Genomic DNA, 8,603 nt, shown 5'->3' on the forward strand with positions numbered 1-8,603 from the left:
AGCTTAGCTAGCCTTCTGAGATGAGACTTTTCCTTCAATTCTTTTTAGTATAGTTTTAATGTAATATATATATAATAAAATAATAAATCAAGCCTTCTGAATGTGGAGTCAACATTCTTGTCTCTTCCCTCACCTGAAAACCCCTGTGAACACAGTCATACTTATTTCTCTTTCTCTGTCATTTATTTTAAAGAAAATGGATGAAAGGCTGATAAATGGGCTTCCATCTTGCTTTAGGAGCAGAGTTCAGGGAAGCTACGCTGGGAAAATCACCCTGTGCGGCAGGGAGACTGACACAGTTCATGCACTGTTTTCACAAAAGAGAAACTATGAAAGAGCATGAGTATAGGAAGTCTTTGGAACTGGAAGACATTGACTAGCTGAGCAGCCTGGCTACTTAGTTGGATGTTGTTATCCACATTGCAATCTCTCCTATCCTCTGTTGCAAAAACTCCATTAGTTTTGTTGTTGTGGTAGATGTTCCTTGTCACTATTGACTTCAAAATTCTCAAGCCAGTGAACTGGTTCCCTTTGAGATGAAATCAATAGTGCCCATAGTGCAGCTAATGAGAACACAAAACCTCTTTTAGGGTGTTTTTAACTTTTTTTTTTTCCTTATATTTTAAGAAATAAAGCTCAGAAATATTAGTAGTCACATTTCTCTTTATAGGGCATTTTGTAGAATTACTATAGGTACACTCTACTTCTAATATAAATTGCTGCATGCTGTAAGTTCACTAAAGTATGGATTACTTTTTATTATTTTGCTGTTTAGTTTCTGAAAGGATTTTATACTCTTGTCACATGCTATAAAAAAAAGTTAGAAAGGAGTTCATTACTGTAGTGGTTCATTTAATACTGCCCTGTGGCCCTACAGGGAAATGTGATCTGTCTATGATAAATGTTCTAGGAAATAATGTAATTTCATGTTAGATGAAAAAGACCAAATATAAATATGTATATTTGGCATTAAAGAACATGTTGTGGAATGAGGGTGTATTTTTATGAAAAAATATAAAAAATAGTGTACAATAACTATAAATTTTGTGTTGAGAGTAAGTTATTATTCTGTCTGATTAGGAATGAGCAAAAGCATATATGAAAAACTAATTGTAATTGTAAGGACACAGAAGATTTTTACATTAAGAAAATTGAGTTATTGATTTAGATTCTGTTCACCAAAATACTATGTTCACCAAAAATACTATGTGATCTTGCAGAAATTATAATAATACTGATATGTAGGAAGGATTTTATGAATTTAAAGGATTTTTGCTCCATATTATAAAGAAAAATTCTTTATTAAAAATGTATTAGGTGGTGTTTCTCTAGCATGCAGTTGAAACTCATGGGGAAATGTCCAAGATTATTTTAAGCAATTAGGTTTTCATTCTGACTGGCAAAATTAAATAATGTTAACTGGGAAAAAGAAGCACACTTCCATGTGCTTCCATGCGACACATAGTCTATGAAAAGACTATATTAGGTACAGTGTAACTCATGTGAAAAAGCCCAAAGGCGAACTGTGTTTCTCATTAAGACTGAATTATTTAGTCCCATTCTGGAGGTTTCTATTGCAGATGAGTTATTTGAAATGGAAACCTCTTCCTCAAGTGTCATGCCCAGCTTAGAGGTTAACAGATGAGAGACTGAGGCTTGCTGAAAATCTCTGTTCTTGTTCATATGCCTCAGGCCTACTCATGGGAGCGAGTCAGCAGGACCTGACCTTCCACTTCTTTCACATTCACTGGATTTAACTTATTTCCTAAAGCAGTTTTTGTCTTCATTCAAAAAGGTGTGACCTTTTTTTAAGCCACTGAATTAAAAAAAAAAAAGAGTGCCTTACAATGCCACAATAAAAGATTATGTAATTTGGTAAAGTTTTGTGTACTCCGGCATCCGGCACAATTTCAAACTTTGTTCACCTTGCAAAATCTCAGTGATCACTGCTGCTGCTTCCTCTGTGTCACACTGTGGGCAGAGAGGGAGTTTACTGTCCTTCTTCTAAAAATGTGAGGAAGTTCATTTCAAGCTGTATCTGTTAGAGCAGAGTCAGTGGTGTGAGGACAGACACAGACAGGGCACTGCAGAACTAGTTTTGCTGTTTCAGATCTTTGCATAAGGATGAACAGTTGTCTAGAGACAAAGTTCATTAGCAAGAACATAAGTGATCCAAAAAGCTGCCATCAAATCACCTAGAAGCCTCACTGGGTTTCTGTCCCAGACAGGTGATATTCTGGTCATTAGATCCCTGTATATATGACAATAAATTTAAAATACTGCTTTTGTTTATTCTGAAGATCTGTTGGGGTAACTCCTGTTGTATTTACGGGGTGCCCAATGGCAGGAAGAAATTATGAATCTGACTCCATGTTCTCAGAAAGCTTGTATTATATCATATCATATCATATCATATCATATCATATCATATCAATCATATCATATTATACTAAACTAAACTAAAGAACACAGAAAGGATACTTACAGAAGACTAGAAATATAATAATGAAAACTTGTGACTCCTTCCAGAGCTCTGACACAGCTTGACCTTGATTGGCCAATAAGTCAGAACAATTCACATTAAACCAATGAAACAACCACCTGTTGGTAAACAATCTCCAAACACATTCCAAAGGAGCAAAACACAGGAGAAGCAAATCAGATAATTATTGTTTTCCTTTTCTCTGAGGCTCCTCAAGTTCCCAAGAGAAGAATCCTGGACACAGGGATTTTTCCAGAAAATATGACTGTGACAAACTCCTGAAAGTTGTTCAGTCAGATATGGGGATCATACATTGTAGATTCACCATATAGCTGGAGAGGAAATTCAGCATCAGGGTTGTTTAAATACAGAGAACGCAAATGGGACTGAGTTCAGAATTCATTCTAACACCTAATTTTCTTGCTGCTGTAAAGATATAAACTCTGCCTCTCAAACAAGAGTGAGAACAGTTGAGTGATTGTCTGTATCCTTTACAAAGTGTGTTAAATTGTGTATAGGCCATATGAAAAGACATTGAGTGAAAAGTCAGAACACCTTACTAAGGAAATAAATAAGTAAGGTATAAATATAATCCTAAAAATCATTGAAATTTAAGGTTTTTTAGGTCCTCAATTCTTTCTTTCAAATTTTCCTATTGATAAGTGCAGAATCAGACAAGGAGAGCATTCATATATATATGTGTATATATATATATATTTATATATAGAGAGTGTTTGCTATAAGTGTATAAAATCAATGAAGTCACTCAATTTGCAGCTATTCTTGGATAAAGGGAAAACTTTGCCAAAATCTTCTGAATCCCATAAAACTAATGCATTAATTATTGCTGTTTTCTGAGCAGGAGAACAACTACACATCAGAAGAGCCCAAGGAAAAATGCAATACACTCCACTTTCAGAATAAAAGAGCTGGGTAAGTCAATTAAATAATTATTTGGACATTAGAGGTTAATAGTGGATAAGATTTGCTTTCAGAGCACTGTCCTTCATGGGTATTTTCAACAAGTTTTTTGTTTGATTGGTAAAAGTCTGCTTGATTTGCAAAGAGAAAGAGTAGAACTGGACTATAAAAACACATTAGAAAATGACATCATACTAAGTTCAAAAAAGTCTAAAATTGTTGTGCATAATTAATGGCATCCCTTGTGTTATTCCTGTGTTTTAAATACACCTTTACAGTCTCATGAAAATAGTCATTGGGCCTCTAAAATTTCCAAGTGCTGCAACATATTAATATTAAAATGCTACTTTTTTGTTGTTGTTACACGAAGGCATAAACACAATGAGAAAAGTCAAAACTGAGGAAAACAGTCACTGGTGGCAACCAGTTCTGTGATTTCTCCTGCCAAAGGCATTGTTTGGCTCTGAGACTGAATCAAAGTGTAAAGAGCTCAGTTGCAATGCAGAGATTCACTAGAGAACTGCCCACTAGGACACACACTGGAAAATGCTGCAAAAGGACTGCAGAGCCAGAGTTCTGATGAACAAAAAAAAAGATGAAGACATCATGAAACACGAAGTTTCCAAGCCGTTGTCTTCAGACTTATTTTCCTGAAGCACAACTAAGAACTGCATTTTAATTATCCTAACATTTTCCTGGTTGCCATTACTACTGTACAGAAGGAGGATCTCTGTTATGTAGGCAGGCACTTTGTCTTCTTACAGCTACTTGTTAAGGCAGCTTTAGCATGAACCTGGAGAAGAATTTGAATTCTTGCATTAGAAAAAATGGTGATAATAATGAGCAAAACCAAAGATTTTGAAAGCCTACTCTTGGAGGAAAATAGCTAGAACAGCTGGTTGAGAGTTCTTGTTTCCATTTTCTTATGTTTAGAATCACCATCTCTTATTTGCAGTTACCTGTTTTGAGTTTTCTCCAGCAGCAGTTCACATTACAACGGATCATGGCTGATAATAGCACTATTATTGACTTGTAACAATCAACTTTGGTTTTGCCCCTGCTTCAAGCTGTTCTTTTCATTACTTTTCTCCTTCTCTATTTGCAAGTGAATGATTCACATAAGCCTTCATCCATTTTCTGAGTGAATCCTCTCTAAGGGGGACAAAAAGCCTGATGCTTTTCCACTCACCTGCTGAGAGCTAGCCTTTTGTAGTACAAGGTTGTGTTTTGGCTTCTCTCAGCTCCATGCTGTTTCCAAGATTTAGGTGAATAAAAACTGAACTGCAGAGAAGGTATCAGAACAGTCAATAGCTGCTTAGCTAAAAGGAATATATCTTCTTCAAGACAAAGTCCTACAAATCACTCTTAGCTTTTTCTTGAATTGCATTTCCTGAGAATGGGTTTTGGGGTTTGCAATCAAATGTTAAAACATTCTTTGTAACTTTTATTCTGAATTCTTTCTAGCCTTTATGCCTTTCCCTGGGTGTGAATTTCAACCACAGATACTTTCAATGTTATAAGAAGAAAATTGCCAGCACCATAAGGAGATGAAATGTCTCTTCCTGGCAATTTTCTGCTATTTGTTATCCCTTCACAATGCATCAGCAATGCTTGCTGAAATCATAATCTGATGAAGGCTCTTTTAAAAACTTGCAGACAAGAAATCATTTTCAGCAGTTTTCTATGAAAAAGAGGGCCAGAAGGCAGCGATTTCAGGTCCTTCAGGCAGAGACTTAGAGTATATCAAATTAATTGCAGGTAGCGTACATGGATTCTCCAGTTTCTATATCTTCATATCTTTTTCCATATCTTCAGCTTTTCATTTTTTCTTTTCTCATGCAACCTTCAGAGGAAAAAGAGAGTTGTGTTTTGCTGTTAGGGACTACAGTGCTCCACAGTGATGAGAGATGTTTTATTCCCATCTATTTCCATCACAGTCTCCTACAGGAGCACTCTTTACAGGATCATTCGAGCACGTGAGTTGGGAAGAGATTCCCTCAACAAAATATTTGGTATCTTGAAAACAAAAAGGATGTGGAAGATGGGGAGAAATGACCAAAGAAATAAATTTCTGTCTTCATAAGCAGATGTTTGTGTTTGTTTTGTCAGATGTCTGGGATAGGGAGAAGGAATGTGCTTAAAAGGCACACGGTAACCTGAAGACAGGCAGAAGCCATTCATGATTTTACTCTGGAATTACATTGCATTCCATAGAGATGTCTGTTTCTCTTCAGTGTTTCCAAGAGCTACAGAGACCAAGGTCACTAGAAAGATACTTTAAGTACAGTACAGTTTTGAATTTAGAGTACCCGTTCCTCATGCCTCAGAGAAATAAAATATCTCCACTGCTTTCAGAAACCTGAAAATATACTTGAGATGTGATGTTAATATGTAGTCTCTGTACTGCAGAGGTGAGACTACTGAGAAGCTTCATCCTACCACAGTACTTATCCAGTGTTTATTATTTACTGGTGTTAATTGATTTGCAAGGTGCAGTGAAGTTTGCTTTTTACTTTTTGTTTTGTTGTCATTGCTGTTAAAAAACTATATTGCAGGATTTCCATTTATCCTGATGGCTGTGCTCTAAAATGTGTATCCTTCCCTATTAAAATCTTCTGCGCAAAAATCATCCATAGGAAAATTTCTTTCAGATGAAAAAGAATTGTGAAGTAAAAATTAAATTTGGTGTATTTGTGAGATAGCATGTGTGTATCCCCTTTGCTATTTACAGCCTCATTGATATCTCACAGTATGGAATTGTCCCCCACAGGTATAGGAATCAAGGAAATGTGAGGATAGAGTGCAAGGAAAAAAGAGTTTTCTTTATCTTCCAGGAAACCTTGTGAAGAGTTTGGCGGTAATGGAATTCTGATACAGAAAAACAGAAGAGATTTGTAGGGACATAACACTGTAGTGTCATTTGAGTTATGTAATTTCAAGTCATAAAACTGGAAAACATGCTGTCTGCTCAAAGGTTGCACTTTTCATGAAGCTTCAGATAACTATTTTAATGAATTAACAGCAAGAAATGAGCATGTGCTCTCTCTTGTGCACTCTTTTGAGCCTATTAATTATAATACATTCGACACAGAATATCAGCTTCTTTTTATAGATGAGTCAATTCTAATATCATTAAAATTACCAACCACTTCACATATTAAACTCTTTAATTTGGAATTTTGCTGTACCCAATATGACATGGAAGAATTGTACTACAAAACAAAAAAATATTATAACTATCAGAATTGCCAGTAAAATTACTTTAAATATGTCATATATATGCTGGGTTTCTTGCTGATCTAAACTTCTCTTAAATATAAGCTACTGAACCTCTTTTACAGAAGGAGACTGACATTAACTTTATAGAAGAGATTAATTTTTGTATAATTGCTGTCAAAGAAGAATTGGATCTGGATATTCATAAAAGACTGGCTACTGTTTCCTTCATTAAGCTATAGGTGAGTATGGGGGAGTAAGGAAACTGCACGTTCTCCATTTTACAGTTCAAGAAGTCTTTTCTAAAGTATTTGTTACTTCTTCATTCAAATAGGGGGAAAAAAATTAATACTCTTATTACAAAAGTTGTGTCCTTGGCCATGCTGGGCAAAAAAGGAGCTAAAGAATTAAAAGTGGGGCTCTCCCACTCAGATCTCTGTCATCACCCCAACTGTCCTGATTCTGCTTATAATGATATTCTCAGCATCCTTTCCTCTTCTCTCTCCTTGCTCTTTCACAGCACAGTTAAACACTGAAATCCATTCAGTTCTGCCATTCTTGTTCTTTGAAACCCTTCTCTTTTCTTTTCCAGTCAAAATATTTCAAAAAAAGAGACCATTTACAGTAAGAAATTTACATCTATTTTAACCATTTCACAAAAACTAAAACCAAACAAAAAATCTCTCTACTTGGAGACATCTTAATTCTGTGACACAGCTGAAGTTGTTTGCTCCATCTGCCCCTTTCTTCGTGAAGTTAACCTTTGATTCTTACTTCACATGTCCTAGCATGTCTAGCACAGAAGTACTTGGGCTTTCTTGGTAATGATTGCACTGTAAAATAAAAGGAAACTCTAAAATGACATGGATGCATAGAATTATCCCTTGCCATGGCGGGGTATATGTGATGTGTCTCCTGGACAGCAGGAACTCACACCTCTCCTAGACAGTATCTGAGCTCACACCCTGCTTCTTCTCTTAATAGACCATTAAATTTACCCCTAACCTCTGCACTGCTGTCATCTCTCTAAAGTCTGCAGGTACTTGAGAACTTTGGGACCTCTACCGTTCCGTCACATTTAGTTGAAATTGGCCAACATGTTCACAATTCCACTGTGGCAAGAAAAAAGATACAGACAGTGTAACAATATCAACCTCATTTTCATTGGAAGAAAGGCTAGAAAAGAACTGTAGAAAAACAGGACTGGTACACTCCACCCTTCCTTCTCAAAATAGCCAGATTTTCATTGTAAATGTGGAAAACTTGCTTTTAAAAGCTTTCTTAAAACTAGTCCAGGTTGTGAAGAATTTTACAGGAGGATGCCATATTTTTAAACTGAAAATGAAACAAGAAGTAGATTTCCACCTAGTCTTCTCTGACTAAACTGTCAAATAAAAGCTGTCCCAGAAATTTATTTCATAATTTATGCCATATGTGATTAAACCTGTGGTTCTGGATCCTGAGTCCTTTGAGCTTGCTGTGAAGGTAACCACAGCTCTCCTTGTGACTCTATGATTCCCTGTGGCTGGTTTGGACTGACTAACTCACTCTGGCTTTTTGATTCTTTTTTTTCTGTGACTGTTCATAGGGGTCTGAGGATGAGGGAAGAGATGAGGATCTGACTCCATGTTTCAGAAGGCTTGATTTATTATTTAATTATATATATTATATTAAAACTATAATAAAAGAATAGAAGAAAGGATTTCATCAGAAGGCTAGCTAAGAATTGAAAAAGAAAGAATGAATAACAAAAGCTTCTGTCTCAGACAGAGAATCCGAGCCAGCTGACTGTGACTGGCCATTAATTAGAAACAACTCCATGAGACCAGTCACAGATCCACCTGTTGGCATACCACAGTAGGAGATAACCATTGTTTGCGTTTTGTTCTTGAGGCCTCAACTTCTCAGGAGAAAAAATCCTAAGGAAAGGATTTTTCATAAAACATGTCGGTGACATTTTTCTTCTTTTTATTCCTTTTTTTCT

This window comes from Melozone crissalis, unplaced genomic scaffold (genome assembly GCF_028551555.1).
Source record: "Melozone crissalis strain CALT ecotype California unplaced genomic scaffold, PUWL_Pcris_2 ptg000016l_1, whole genome shotgun sequence".
Classification (NCBI taxonomy): Eukaryota; Metazoa; Chordata; class Aves; order Passeriformes; family Passerellidae; genus Melozone; species Melozone crissalis.